Source organism: Copadichromis virginalis, linkage group LG13 (genome assembly GCF_057382275.1).
Source record: "Copadichromis virginalis isolate Kocher_CV1m ecotype Utaka linkage group LG13, C_Virginalis_male_GT1.1, whole genome shotgun sequence".
NCBI lineage: Eukaryota > Metazoa > Chordata > Actinopteri > Cichliformes > Cichlidae > Copadichromis > Copadichromis virginalis.
In genome coordinates this window covers 25,592,564-25,608,745 of record NC_140630.1, presented here as the reverse complement: position 1 = coordinate 25,608,745, position 16,182 = coordinate 25,592,564, and positions in this window count along the sequence as shown.

Sequence of the window (16,182 nt, the reverse complement as noted above, 5' to 3'; positions counted from 1 at the left end):
GCTTGATCAGTCCACTTCTAGATAGCAGGCAACCTCCTGCAGAGACAAAAGAATGTGCTTCCAGATCTGCAAATGTGGAGGAAAAAACACCATCTTTCAGCATCCTAAATCACCACCCCCATCAGCAACAGAGTTGGAGAAGAAGGGGAAAAGAGGAAAGATGGAGTGAAGTGAGAGCTTTAATAGAATCCAGGCAGTCACATGATAGATAACAAATTTCACAATGGGGAATGAGGGAATACCGTAATGTGAAGCAGCCATAAGGAGGCCCGGAAAACGGCATGCAGCTGCACTGACCACTCCAGCCCCACTCTGCAGCATGCTCCGACTCTGCAGCTGCAGGACCTGGGGAGCGTCTTATGCAACAGCGTGTTGGAAGATTTCACTCTTTAAACTGTCGAGGCACAGATGTATGCCCCACAGTGTTCACTCTACCCAGCAATTATTTTTACTGTATGCTTCTGGTACTTGCTCCGAGCCCTGGTAACGCAGTGTATTGGTAACACATTTATAGCAACCCAAAGCCAGATAACAAAAAAACAAAGGGCGCATCATTTAGTGGCGCGCGCTGTCGTCAGCACAACTCCTGCCAGGACAGGTGAGCCCAGCCACCACAGCTCAACTGTGGGAATGTTGAGTTTACATAAGGGATTGAGCAAGGCTTCTGAACAGAAGGGGGCTCTTGTTGAAACGAGTTGTTATGATTTCACACTTGGCTTAACAATGCCAATAAAAATCACTTTTTACAGATGTCTTTCTGGTTGCTTGTTTTTAAGTGTCTACTGGACACACACACTAGAAAAGGGGGAGAGGATGGGTGATCATAAATAAATATAAATGGATCATATTAAGTTATAACATTTCTAATCTCCAGGGTGCTCATACAAATAGAAAAATCAAATTAAGAAAAATAGACACACACAAGGCTTCCTCTATCTTGGTCCAAGTGTTCACAATCACATTTTCCAAAAAATGCGCTTCCAATCTGTTTTTTATGTACATTTTAATAAAAGAAAAGAGATGCGAGGGTTTCGACAGTATTAGCATCCATGCACTTCACAGCCGGTTGAGCTTGTTTGCAGATGTTGGCATGCAAACCCTTGGCCTCCCCTTGTGCTCATGTGGCGCACAACTGGCATGTCACAAGAGGAGTGGGGGGGATAAAGCTCCCTTTTGCAATTAAAACAAGTCACCCCTTTTCCACTTCTCAATCAATGTGTGAGTCCTGTTGTAACTGCAGAGACTATTAATCAAAGCTAACATAAATAGGTTGTGAAGGGGAGGGGGGCAGTAATGGTCTTTCTGACTGCTTGCAGGGCTCCAAGAGCCAGATAAACAAAAGATAAGAAGGGGGAACCAGACAAACACAGCAGCAGCCCCAGACGTGACCACTTCTTCTGGGTACAGACCAAACTAATATGTCGTATCTGGACACTGCTCTTGCTTTTGCAGCTGTAATGCATCATGCCATTTAGAAAAAAAACAAAAAAAAACAAATCCCTGTCGTGTCAAGACGGCGCTGACATACAAAGACTGATGTATTTTTGTGCGCTCGTATACCACCCCTCAACCCCTCCCACTCACCCAAACTCCAAGAACATGTTTTGGTAGAGGTAAACTAGTCAGCATGTGTGTGTGTTTTCGAAACCCACACCAGTGTGAAAAGACTGAGAGGTTTTGTTCCGAGGATTGAATAAATATTTAATATTTCAAAGCCAGACCACACCAAAAAAAAAAAAAGGATGGTGAAAGATCGCAATGAAACAGAAAACGCACGCAAAGTATAAATATGGGGAATAAAAATGTGTGCATTTGTTTAATTAGGGCCACATTTTCTTTAAGTCTTTGGTTTGGACGCATCAGCTGTCAGCTTCAAAGCTTTGGCATCTCAACCAACCACTTAGAGAACAAAAGAGTCTCTGCATGTTGTCATTGTGGAGCTGAGTTCGCTGCCCAGTTCTTGTGTTTGCAAAGACATTATTATTTCATTTGCAGGCCTGCACGCCTGTATATTTTCTTTCTTTCTTTCTGGGTTTCAAACTTTGCCGTCATTTATTTGCTGTTTGCTCATTGCAGTTTCTCACGTCATGAGCCATCGATGCTCTCGCGTGGTCCCACACACTCGCTTCTGCTCTTTTTTAGCTCCTCTCTTGATTCTCGAGCGCTTGTTTGTTATCATCTGCTGCTCTTCCAAACAGAAGGCCGCGATGTGACCTGTGTACAATCGGCGTGTACAGAAAGATGGAGGTCTGAGCCGCTCTGTGAGGAGCATATTACAGTGACTCGTTTAGCTGCATTTCATCCCTCGTCGTTGTCAATTTTAAGCTCATTATCAGCGGTTGTAACGTTATAGATGTACAAAACCCAGATTTTAAGACCTCACCCGTGAATGTCCCCCACCGCCACCTATATTATTTCCAAATGTTAGTCGACAAAAGTGTGTGTTTGTGTGTTGCAATGCGTGTGCATTTGTGTGCACGTCTTTGCTTCTCTCTTGCGTTTGTGTGTCTGCTGCGGTTTGTCTGTCATAACTTGGGAATCGGGGGTCAGCACATGCTTTTAATCAGTCGATCTCTGTTCCTCTCTGCCTGTCTCGGTCCTTCCCTCTTTATTTTCTCTGTCTGCAGGGGAAGTTACTCACTGGCTCCACGCTGTGGAACGACTGGAGTTTATACAAAGCCAAGGAGCTTAATGTATCCTTATATACATTTATTTTATACTTTTCAGATCAATGTGGTAACAAGTGTCTAAAAAAGCATTGGTGAAGAATCCTTTAACCTCGTCACCTTTTTTTCAACCCAGTTAATTGCATTCTGGCTATAGACTGTATACAAAAGATGGCAACTGCCCTGTTTGCAATTTTACAGAAGCCTGTGGGAAAGATGACTGGAAATAATCTGGAAATATGACTAGTTTTGAGTCTTGTTAAATACCATTTTCTACAAAATTATTCTCCTTTGATTGAAAAAGGCAGATATGCTTTAGAGCGTCTCTGCATTGTGACTGACAAGTTTCTACCATTCCAGACTACCTTCTCGCTTTCAAAAGGTTAAGATGAAGATGATTGAAATGTGCAGCTGGCACCTTAATCATAAGACTTAACCAGGACCTGGGTGACAGGGTAGTAGCTACGTCCATCTCTTATCCACAGTCTAGATGAAGTCTCCAAATTTACCTTGGGATTGTTGAGACAGATTAAGACTAGTTTTATTTAGTGAAGTCATGAAGCAGTCAAAATTAGCTACTCGTCAGCAAGCTACATGAAGAACTATTGGTCCTTATTAATAACAATCTAAGTGATGATATCCTGTACAGTTAAATGGCAGTTGCAGAGGACATGTTTCCTAGGGATGATACTCACATGGATTCCTGTCAGTCAGATTTAAGATGGTTTCACTTCTAAAGGAGTAAAATGAAATTAATTGTTGTGCTGCCACAGCTCGTTTGCTTAACATAAAACTTTATTTGATCTTTAATTTACTTTGAAAATATGTTGGAAGCAGTGTTCAGACTTACAGCTGAGGTCGAAACCGAATGGAAAATCCCCTTCCAGTTTTTTTTGTTATAGTTATAAACTATATCATGTTATAACCTTTGTAAAGGAAACCAGTCATCGGAGATATAAAGTATTAGTTTAAAGTGTGTCTCTCACAAATTGTTATTTTTGTCTCCCTGTTTTTCTGTTCTTAGATGTCCTTTCTTACCTGTTTCTTTCTGTCCATTGTTGTGTACCCAGGTGAGAATAAGTGACAGTTGGAGTGACGGGCTCATTAGGGTTTCATTACATGGTTGCTTGGACAGAAGGAGGAGAAAAGCCCATGAGATGAGCTATAAAGTAAATAGAACTTGCTGGGTAACTGCTGCACATCCAGAGCATTTTCACTGATGGCCTCTGGGAGGAAAAGCACACCTGAGATACACACCTGGTTTTTGCCACAAAGGAGAGCGAGTTTAGAGTGAAAGCAGGGGTGGATTCATCACAATTAGCCCAGGAGGTAACCCCGAGGCAGTGCCTCATGCACAAGGCAGACAAACGCACTATCCAAGAGTATCGTAACAAGTTTAGACTTTTCGACACAGCTCCTCACCTGGAAGAAAACAGAGCAAACGGTGAAAGTCTGAGTAATGAGATTAAGACAAGAAACAAGTTGTGACACGAGTTCCTCACATTAGATGTTTTAGGCCGCTCCTCCTTGAAGTGTACCACACCTGTCCCGTCATTCGCCGACACAATTGCTGTGCTGTTGGATTTGAGTTCAACGGCAGGCAACAAACTCAAAGGTTTGTTTTCTTAGTGAGAAACTGAAGCATATCTCGAGCTGCAGTGATTAAGGCGTTCAGGAACCATTAAGCAGTTAAAGTAAGTGGTCAAATGGAAACCAGGTTGCTTGTCAATTTTGAAAGATTTAAGGATTGGGTAGCAACTTCCAGTTGAGTGAAAAGCTCGATCAGATAACATTTAAACAAATTAGATTTATGGAATTCAAATAGAGTTTTAAGCTACTATCAAAGCTACTATTGAAATATTTCTCAATAGTCTAATGTTTGGGGTACAAATAGAGTTTAACGATCTGCAGCAAAGCGAAGCAAATCGAATCAGAAACTGGTGGTTCTGTGCTGCATCATAAGCTCCTTTAAGCATCATAAATACTTCAGCGAAGTAGTGATCATGTTATGAGTCAAAATACAAGTAATTTTCCACTAACAGGTTTCAGCACCTGTCCCAGGTTCCTCGCACATCTTTAATGGTTATAAATTAGCCAGACAGAGCCTGCTGGGTCTTCTTGAAACAGGCTGCACCTATAGTGTTGTGTGTCAGTGAAATATGTCTTAATGAAGGAAAGGTGGCTTCACTGGGACTTACAGCTGCCGCAGGTATTCAAGAGTGCTCTGTTAAATGTGTGTATGATAAAAGGTTGTGATCAGGACAGTAGATTTGTGTAGAAGTTTCTTGTATACCGATCCACCACAACATTAAAACCACATGCATAATACTGTTTAGGTCTCCCACGTGGCCCTAAAACAGTTCTAGTCTGTTATACATTGCAAAAGTTCTCTGTGGGAGTGTGTCCAGTTGGCTGCAGGGTGGGACCTCCTTGGATTGAACTCATTCCAGCCAATCCCATTTGTATGGAGGCCCACAAGAATTTGGATCTAGGGAATTTCGAGGATGGGTCAGTGCTTTGGGAACTTCATTTGATTCTTCAGTGTTTGTAGCAAGGGAGGGGGTACTATCGTGGCTCAAGAGTTGGGAGTTTGCCTTGTAATCGGAAGGTTGCCAGTTCGAGCCCTGGCTCGGACAGTCTCGGTCGTTGTGTCCTTGGGCAAGACACTTCACCTACCGCTTACTGGTGTTGGCCAGAAGGGCCGATGGCGCGATATGGCGGCCTCGCTTCTGTCAGTCTGCCCCAGGGCAGCTGTGGCTACAACTGTAGCTTGCCTCCACCAGTGTGTGAATGGGTGGATGACTGGGTGTGTAAAGCGCTTTGGGGTCCCTAGGAGGGACTAGTAAAAGCGCTATACAAATACAGGCCATTTACCATTTACTACTATTACCCTGTCAAGGGATACTTCGTCGTTAAAGGTGCAGTAAGTAAAACAATTTTGGGATCTAATACAAAAATATGCTGAACTCATCAGTATAGTGTATAGTATTAGTGTATAATTATATCTTCCAAAAACTGATTTATTGTCATAAACTTAGATTTAATCTATTAAAAGTATAGTCACAATAACTTATCGTGCAAACCTCCCATCTCTGGACAGCTGACAACGAGCTGCTAAACAACAACAACAACAGCTGGTTATAAGCTAATGTTATACCAGCTAATGTTAAGCTAATTTTAGGCCTCCTCTAATAAACAGTTTGATTACATTCTCACATCACAAGAGATGAAAACAATGTTAGAGACACTTCAAAAAATGTTTCTCTGATGCTAGCTAACAGCAGCTAATAGCAGCAAAAACAGAAAAGTTCAGATATCCTCAACAACTCACCTCAGTAGACTCCTCTCCCAAAGCTTTACAGCCACCTCCAGAGCAAACAGACATGGACACCCAGGTAAACAGCAGACTGACAGCTTGGTGGCCACCAAACTAGGCCTTTTATTATTGGCAGGAGTAAGAAAACAGAATTCAGTTGACTGGAATCTGAAATCTATTGACATCTAGTGGTGAGATTCACACACTTTACCTTTAAAAGTGTTCAGGTAGGGCGGTGGTACATGTGGTATATGTAAAAGTCACATCCATATAAATGTTCTCACATAAAGTGAGCCTAAAATCATTTGATATGATAATCTACTGTTATTTGTATATTTGAAATATTTTAGACTGAGTTGATAACCCTAGTAACTGCTTAGTGCAATGATCCAAAAACAAAAATTATCTACTAATCCAATAATTATCCCAGCAGCTTGAATGCTAGAGTATTAGCTTGTTTACTGAGCTGGCAGCCTTATGACAGGCTGTAAAGCGGTGAAAATGAAAGCGACTGGTTCAGACTGTTTGCTGAAAGAGTAGGTAGGGACAGTACAGCATGACAGGTGTGACTATAAAGTTGCATCACCATTGTTTTGCTCATTGCATTCACAGTTAGCACTAGTTTTTCTGCTGTCCATCATGCGTTAGTTAGGTAGCACTAAGACACGGCAGGAGCATGAAAAAGGATCCGTTTGTTTATTCATTTTTTATTGATTTCAATTTCTTCAGAGATTTTTTTTCTTTGTGAGTTTGTCTTACATTTAAGGTTCAGATATCAAATTAACAGACTTGAGCTTTCAATTCAATTCATGTGGTTTTTAGTGTTTACATTATACCAAGCTTTATTCAAACTCAAACCGGAGAGGAAGTGGGAACATGCACAAAGTCTAAACCTCTATTTAAAAATTTCATCCCTACTTTTCTCTCAAACGGTTTTGCCAGTGACTACATAACCACTCTGCATTGATCTTTCCTGTGTCCTCCTTCCTTTGCCTCTAGTTGTCTCGCATCCCCATCTTCAGATGTGACCTCCCACCCCTGCTGGCTCCGTTGCTGACATGCTGATGTCTGATGCGCAGCGCTCTGGATGTTGGTTAAGTCACGGTCATTTCCGTCTGTCCCTGTGGTGAGGCGAAAAGAGGAGCTGGATAGAGATGGAGGATGGATGCAGCCATTGTCTTGGCAGACTATAAACTATTTTTGACTTCAATTTTTCCTTGTTCTTGCACCATTTGGGAGACAAGCAGACGCCTCATCTCTTCCTGCTCTCTTCTCCTACCCATCACTCTCCTGTTCTTTATTTTTCTCTATCCACGGGTTGGCTTAGGTCACCCTGTCCACTGCCAGATGTGCGGAGGGAATAGGAACAAAAAGAGACTGGCACTTGGCAGCTCAAATGTACCAGTCTGGTTTTATTTGATGTTTTTCATTACGCTTTTCGGTGTCAGAGTGTAGAAAGTGGTCGGTTTATAAATTTCGCATAGTGGCCATGCATCCGGTGACAGTCTCCTTTCTGAGAATAGTCGTGTCACTAACACGAAGTAAATCAAGAACAGACAGCAAAATCCAAACACATCAGGGAAGTTAAGCTGACATTCAAAATCCATGGCAGCCGCATCACTGGATATCATAGTTCTGTTTGGTGAAATGATGATTATCATAATTGTTCTGTGAACTGCAGCAGTATGGGGTTGTAATAGGCCCTCTGCCCTCAACAGGAACTACTGGGAATGGTGCACGAGCTTGCCAAAACCACAGAACGTACTACTCTGCCCTGTGGTTGACAATACAGGGAGAACATAGGAAAAGGCCGAATGAAATAAAGAATGAGGCACAATATAGGGTCCCATAAAGACTTTCACATGTACAGTGCCCTGTAAGTTTCAGGCACAGCAGCATGACTTGGCTGCGACTCAAGGCAATCAATAAATACCTTTCATGAGTAGATCTGACTCCACAGATCATAGCGCTGTTAGTCATGTGTGCCTCACTCCTCCAGACTTTTCTTCCCCGTCATTTGGCTGTTTCAGAGATAGCTTTGCTATAATGACTGTAAGTTATACTATGAAAAATCTGCCATCTTTTTTTTGTCTATGATGTAAAGAGAACATGAAATTGGGGTTGATTAGCTGTAAAATACAAGAAGCTTTGGGCCAATTTTGTTTGAGCCACTAGATTTACTTTGAAAAGAACAACTTCTAGAGCATTTTAACTAGACATAAGCATAAGTGTATAGGTCCACGATGGACAAAAATGTACAGGTCTTTTAGGAAATGTATTTAAAAAAGAAAAATGGATTAAAGTTGTGTTGAGATCCACTATCAACAGTCCCATCAACGGACAGAAGATTCTTAATCTGTTGTTTGTTTTTTGTTTTTTTTCTATATCAAGTTGTTGCATAAAACATTTCTGCACAATTCTGAGTATGCCTGAGTCTTTCTTGATAAAGTGAACTTTGGTATCACTTTAATGTGAAAATATCACTAGCAGTCAGATTGATTTCTTCTGTCTTCACAAATAAGTTACAATGATCCAACTAAATACACTTACTTGATTTCTTTCCAAAACTCTGATGAGAAAATTATACTTAATAGAGACATAAGAGTTTGCGGGTTAAACATGGAGCCATATTTTGAAATTATGAACAGTACCAGTGTCCATGTGTTGAAAATAATGTGAGAAAAATGCTCTGAAAAGGCAGTATTAGGCAAGATTCTAGGAGTTAGAAGGAGTTTGATAGTTCTGTCTTCGTTCTTTCAAAATCCCCTCCTCATATCCACTGTCCTCTCATACTCTGGCTGGCCCTTTTTCCAGAACTCTCTATTGGCACTCTGAACTGTCAAGGAATGATACTGCACAGTTCTGCCAGGCAGAGGTGAGGCGTAGGGTGACAGACTCACAAGTGAGAAAAACCTTCCTGCTCTTTGTCTGCACTTCTGGAATTTCTAAAGTGCTTCATGTCCAACTAGTGTGCAGGCTTTCTTCCTTGCACCCACATACCATCTTTCTTGATACTTTTAAAAATCTTTTTCATCAGGCTAACTGACAATCAGAGCAAGCTGGCCTTTCCAGGAAAGAGGGAAGAGAGTTTCTGAAACAGAGCCTTTCAGACAGAGTATGAAAAGATAATGGAAATGGATAATGCACGCTGCAGCAATGTACAGCGTGCATTATTTTCAATTCAGTTTTATTCATATAGCACCAAATCACAACAACAGGCACCTTGTATGTGAGGAGCAGGATTTTGAATTCAATTCTGGATTTAACATTAAGCCAATGAAGGGAAGCCAAAACAGGAGAAATATGCTCTCTCTTTCTAGTCCCTGTCAGGACTCTTGCTGCAGCATTTTGGATTAGCTGAAGGCTTTTCAGCGAGTTTTTAGGACATTCTGATAATAATGAATTACAGTAGTCCAGCCTGGAAGTAATAAATGCATGAACTAGTTTTCCAGCGTCACTAAGAGACAGGATATTTCTAACTTTAGAGATGTTGCGCAAATGGAAGAACGCAGTCTTACATATTTGTTTAATATGTGCGTTGAAGGACGTGTCCTGGTCAAAAATGACTCCAAGGTTCCTCACAGCGTTACTGGAGGCCAAGGTAATGCCATCCAGGGTAAGAATCTGGTTAGATACCATATTTCTAAGCTTTTCAGGGCCGACCTCAGTTTTATCTGAATTAAGAAGCAGAAAGTTAGCGGCCATCCAGCTCTTTATGTCTTTAAGGCATTCCTGCAGTTTAACTAATTGGTGTGTGTTATCTGGCTTCATGGACAGATAGAGCTGGGTGTCATCTGCATAGCAGTGAAAATGTATGCTATGTCTTCTAATGATGCTGCCTAAGGGAAGCGTGTATAATGTAAACAGAATTGGTCCTAGCACTGAACCCTGTGGAACTCCATAATTAACCTCAGTGTGTGAAGAGGACTCTCCATTTACATGTACAAATTGGAGTCTATTAGATAGATATGATACAAACCCCTGCAGCGCAGTACCTGTAATACCTACAGCATGTTCTAATCGCTCTAATAGGATATTATGGTCGACAGTATCGAATGCTGCACTGAGGTCTAGCAGGACAAGCACAGAGATGAGTCCACTGTCAGAGGCCATAAGAAGATCATTTGTAACCTTCACTAAAGCTGTTTCTGCGCTGTGATGAACTCTGAAACCTGACTGAAACTCTTCAAATAAACCACTCCTCTGCAGATGATCTGTTAGCTGTTTGACAACTACTCTTTCAAGGATTTTTGATATGAAAGGAAAGTTGGAGATTGGCCTATAATCAGCTAAGACTGCTGGGTCTAGAGATGCTTTTTGAGTAAAGGTTTAACTACAGCCAGCTTGAAGGCCTGTGGTACATAGCCCATTATTAGAGATAGGTTGATCATATTTAAGATCAAAGAATTAATTAATGGCAGGACTTCTTTGAGCAGTTTTGTAGGAATGGGGTCTAAAAGACACGTTGATGGTTTGGAGGAAGTAATTATTGAAGTTAACTCAAAAAGAGCAATTGGAGAAAAAGAGTCTAACTTAACATCAATGGTACTAAGAGTAGCTGTAGATAATATTACATCTGTAGGATGATTATTGGTAATTTTTTCTCTAATGATAATAATTTTATTTGTGAAGAAGTTCAGGAAGTCTTTACTAGTTAACGTTAAAGGGATGGTTGGCTCAAAAGAGCTCTGACTTTTTGTCAGCCTGGCTACAGAGCTGAAGAGAAACCTGGGGTTGTTCCTATTTTCTTAAATGTGGAAGAAACCTCCAATCAGGCTCAGGGAAGGTTAGCCATCTTTTGTGGGTTGGGGGTGGAAGTGACATTAAAGACCATAAATCTATTTAATATCCAAATCAGGATTGCCAAAATAAAAGAGCACTCTTGAATCTGTGCATATGAAGGGTCATCTAAACAGTCAAAGCTAGCTTAGCCTCTGCTAGCACCCCTTCTTCCCCCATCTTACGCCAACTATTAGAAGCTGTTGTTAGTTTAGCCAGCTAAAGTGTATTGGATGTGTCAGCAGACCATACCCACTGTGCAAAGATTACACATCTATTTGACCAAAAAAAAAAAGAATCATTAACCTGACTCTGTGAACAGCTTGGTTATTTTCAGATACTGGGGCTGATTCGCACATTCTCACCCGCCCACACAGTCACACACTGAGCAGGCATCATATGCTGGTAGAGTCTCACTTGGGCATGAAAAGATCGATCCTATTTTCTGCATCTACTTTAGTGTTTTCACATGGTGCATGTGCGTGGACAATATGTTGCCAGGTTTGTGTCAACATTTCCACTGGGTCCACGGTGTTAATGGCTAGACTGTGAATCGTCGCCACGGCAATGGCCAAATGTGGCCAAACCGGTGATGTACACCAAGGACTCCTTCCAAGAGAAACAGCCAGTGTGTGTGCATGTATTTTGAGGTGTGTTCAAAGTCCTCCGCCCTCCCTTCCTACTGCTTCCTGAGAAGTGAGCAGAAGCATGAGCAGGGCCACTGCCAGATCCTGCTTTCTTTTCTTCACAATGGAGGGCTTTGGCATCACCCAGCACCCTGTTTTCACTGAATCTCACCAGCACAGCCTCATTTAGCAGAACTGATCCTCACCAGGGCAGCTCTGGAGCTTAATTTAATAATTGTGTAGCTGGTTCTGTGTGGATAGAGAACATACATCACAGTCCACATAATGTTGTCGAGGCAGGGTGGCCTGCAAGACAGGTCTGTCACTGAAAGGTTGCAAGTTCAGTCCAAACCAAAATCCCCCCTTTTTTGCCCCAGAGCAAAGTGAAGTGAAACCAATCATCCATGAAAAAGTGCAAACCACTCAGCAGGAACTTTATTTTTGTGAAAACAGTTTTACTTAATTGCTTTGACAAGGTTTTCACTGTTGTAGCAGCCACTGCTCCACCTACATTTTCCTTTCTTGCAAACATATCCATATGTGGGAATTGACATCCACTGATGTTTGCTTAAATCTTAATTCCCTCAGTGGCCCCAGCTGGCTCGGCCCACTCCAGGAACTAGAGCAGCCGTGCAGCGGGCGACGCTGCTGGAGGGCAGGATCTCGGTGAACAGGAGGGAAAGCTCCTAATTGGCCTGAATGGCTGCAATCAGAGCCAATAAGTGATAAGCACTGGATTGCTCTCCAGATCGGCAGCGATAGCATTGTGCTGTGTGACCCAGCTACGACTGCGATGTTGACCAAACAGAGAACAGGTGTGCAAGCTCTCTTGTGCTAAGGTGGCCTTCCCAGCAACCCCGAGCAAGCTCCGCCACGGAGGGCCTCACACACCCTGAGCAAACACGCTGAACGCTTGGATTGCTTTGCACTATATTCTTTTATGCTTTGAGGGAAGAAAATCCATCTCTATGTGACAGGCTCGCTCCTGTGTTCTAACTGGATAATTTACAGTATAAAGGAACGCTTTCATAAATGTTGGAACAAAGACACTTTTAACCTGCTTCCTTCACGCCTAATCAAACTGTATTGACTTTAGTGATAGGGGGCTGGTTACAATACTGAACGGAGTCAAGAGTAATCCATTACTGCTCCGATTGTTTATGGATCAAACAACTGAGTGGCGGCTATCACGTTTTCATCTTTCCTGCGACTTCTCTCAGTACTGATTGCAAATCCCTTCCACCCGCACAACCCTTGAAGCAAATGATTCTATTTCACAAATATATACTGTAAATGTCTGGCTCAGACGGCTGATCTTTGTTTTGATTAGGGGCCATAAGTGTATAAATATGCCTATAACTTTCTTGGCATGCAAAATCTCTGACATTAATGACTTCCAGATGGCAAAGGACCAACGGAGGAATGTTAATATATTCGAATTTAGTATTATAAACAAAGGAAGGGAAATAGGAAAAAGAATAAGCACTGCTTTCAAAACAAGCTATTTTTCAGTGGTTTTTCCTTTTGGGCTCCATATTCTTTGTTTGCTTAAACACATAGCATCTTTCCTCATAAGTCTCTGTGTTTGGTATTAGTGATTTTAATGCTGTGTTTAATAAAGATTTATTCATATAAATAGATATTCCTTATAAAAGCTGTTGTAACTCGACAGCATTAAATTTGTTTTGTGTACATGCCATGTGCGCTGTAATCTCAGAATGTGCTGTTTACATCTGAATTTGACTAAGAGGAACTTATTCAATGGGAGAGGAAAGGGGTTCTGGAAGAGGGGAATCGCATCCTGTGCCGGAGCCCTGCACTCTGTTTCCAAACCCTGCCAAAGTGATGGGTGTGCTGGGATAATGAGGGGGGTTAGTATCAGAGGGTGAAAGCATTTGGGGATAAGCCATTGCTAATGACAAGGAAGTCCGAGGTGACTTTGATCTGCACGGGTTCTTTGGCACATCGAGGAAAAGCTGTATGCTATACCAAGGAGACCCTTAATCTCCTTAAAGATGCGCTTAACATTTCTCCATTCTGGGGACCGAAAAGGAGCGCTCCACCTCTGCATCTATCTGTTTTAATGTGTGCCTGCAGGCCTGCGTCCTATTTCGTTGTTGGTTTTTAGGGAAAACCAGAGAGAATATGAGGTCAGCAGAGACTTGTGGGCTTGGTAAATTGGCTACTCAGTTAAATGAAGGCCTCTTGTTGGTCACAGAGTGGAATGGTTTCCTCGGAGCTCAAACAGGTCTTTTAGGTGGTTTTGGGAAGATTTCCGCATCAATCACAAGCATTCCAAAACTGAAGCTAATCTTAAAGAGGAAATTTTGATTTTATTTTGGATGTTGAAATGTTTTCTTTTTTTTCTCTTTTATCATTACTTTTGGCTTTTTCGAGAAAAAAAAAAGAAATCTATTGTGGTTGGAAGGTATTTAAAGATGCAATATTTCCAATCAGACCGAACTGGCCTGAGAGTGACATAAAGCACTGTTCTTTGAGGCGTTTTTGAGAAAGGACAGAGCTGGAAATTACAGCGTCTATGCCAGTCTGCTGACTGCCCGTACCAGCCAAGGAGAAAATCCCAAAACGCAGCAATAAGGACGGAAAATATGGAACGGTCGTTTTCTACCCTGGCTGGACTGGCGCTGTGACGCACCAAACAACTGGAATGAGTTCAGCTCAGTTCGCAGCGGGACATGTTTTCTATCAACACTTTCCCCCTTGTTGTTTTCATGCCTTTCTTCCAATAACACTTTTATTCTCACACTGAGAACGGTTTGGTACAGTACATCCGTGCGTAATAACAGAGACACATCAGAGGGCTCCTTCGGTCTTTCAAACCGGTGGACCCTTCTGTCTCCAGCCAGCCGAGGCCTGCGTGTCTGCAGGGGCTTACGCCTGCCTTCATTCCCCCATTCTGCAGCCAAAGCTGACACCCCTCCAGGGCTCGAGGAGAGAGGAATGCACTCCAACCGTCCACCCTCCTCTCCTCTTTCCCTCCAGAGGAGCTGGGATGGAGGCCCCTTTATGGAAAGCGACCAAACCCCAGGCATCAGAACCCTCTGTTTTTTATCCATCTCTTTACCTCCTCACCCTTCACTCTTTTTTTTCTCTCTGTCTCTTCATGCGAGGTCTGTTTGCAGCAGTAGAATACACAGCAGAGTGTAGCTGCAGTCAGGTCCACGGCGAGCTCGGCCAGGGCCCCCGATAAGGGCCGTGTTGGCTGTGAGGGCATGAGAGCACAAACATTACGCCACTGAGTAAACGGACCCTGGGGCCCCACTGCTGAGTGCCTTTGTTATTATGGCTCACATGCAGCCGGGTCAGAGCAGATCGAGAATGCAGCTCATATGGCTGGCTTATCACAAAATCCAATCCGGGTCTTTGTGGTACAGCCTATTCTTGGAAGTGGGAGCATGTTAACTCTCAGGTTGTTTTTCCTTGCCTTTTTTTTCGGGTCTCTTTCAGGAATTTGAGTTAAAGCTATTTATAAGGGCAGTTTTGGAAGGGCATTTTAGGATAGCCTCTGTTCCAGATGCCTATCCGACTTGTTTGCTTGACTGCGATAAATGCAATCAATCATTTATGTTGAATATTTGCCTTTGATATTAATGTTTAATTAACAACAAACCTCCATTAATCTTACTGAAAGTAATGTTATCTTGTGCTGCACTGGGGTAAAAAAAACAAACCATCCCATTGCTTCTGGTATTCTGTTGATATCCTTGACTTTTCTCCTTGAAAAGCACAATAAGTGATATGAAACGTCCTCCTTATGTCACCTCAAATGCCATTTTCTTCCACTTTTCACTTGCAAAATGTTGCTGGAGATTCCAGCACCATCTAGTGACAGAATTAAATCTCTTTTCATTTCTTTAATGTTTGCTGCTTCTTCAGTCTCCGACTCATCGCTGATTCTCCCTTCTGGTTTCCTGGAGGTGCGGGATGGAAGAGAAAAGAGGAGATGGCTTGAGTTATAGCGGGAAGCAGAGACTTAAGCAGTTGTCTAAACACTGTCAGCAGTGTTCCTGAGCTTTAGAAAGCGAGCTCTTCAAGTTGCTGTGTGTTCTGTCTGAGGTGACACACTGGAGGTTCTGGTTCCTGTCCTGGACCCGGTCTTTGGCTTGTAGCTGATGCCTTACTAAGAGTAAGATAGATTCTGATTTACCATCAAAATAAGCAGCTCATTTGAGAAACAAAGCATGAGATTGCCCAAGCAACACTACTCTGGAATTCATGAAGCATGCTCTGTTTCTTCCAAATGATGACTTTGCTGGAATTTGCCTTTAAGGATGCAGCGCCAGCGACCCAAGTCATGGGCTCTGTATGCACACGCCAAACACGCAACAGCAGTTTCTTTTCTGCTTCCAGTATTTTACTGGAAGTTCAGATCACTCTGCTGTTCTAGCTTTCTCTGCCCCCCCCCCTCCCCCCCCCCCACCCCCACCCCTCAGCTCAGTGGCTCGATCCAAACTGACAGAACTGTCTCACCTTGGTAAAAACCAGTGTGCTTAATGAAAGCTGATGACAGATCAGTCATTAGAGCTGCACACAGCAGCTATTTAGTCTCTTAATCTTTCATACACAAGTGACCTTGGGATTCACGTGTATGCAGGTGTGTTTGGACAGTAGGGCTACTGACAGAAGAAATATAAATATGTAAACTTTTCCTTTCCTTTTTTTGCTTTATTCAAACAAAGTGGGCGTTTTATTTGAACTGTAACACTGTTGTACATATTGGGTTGGGGTTTTTTTCTGAACTATGTATTAAAAATAATGATGATGGTGACGATGA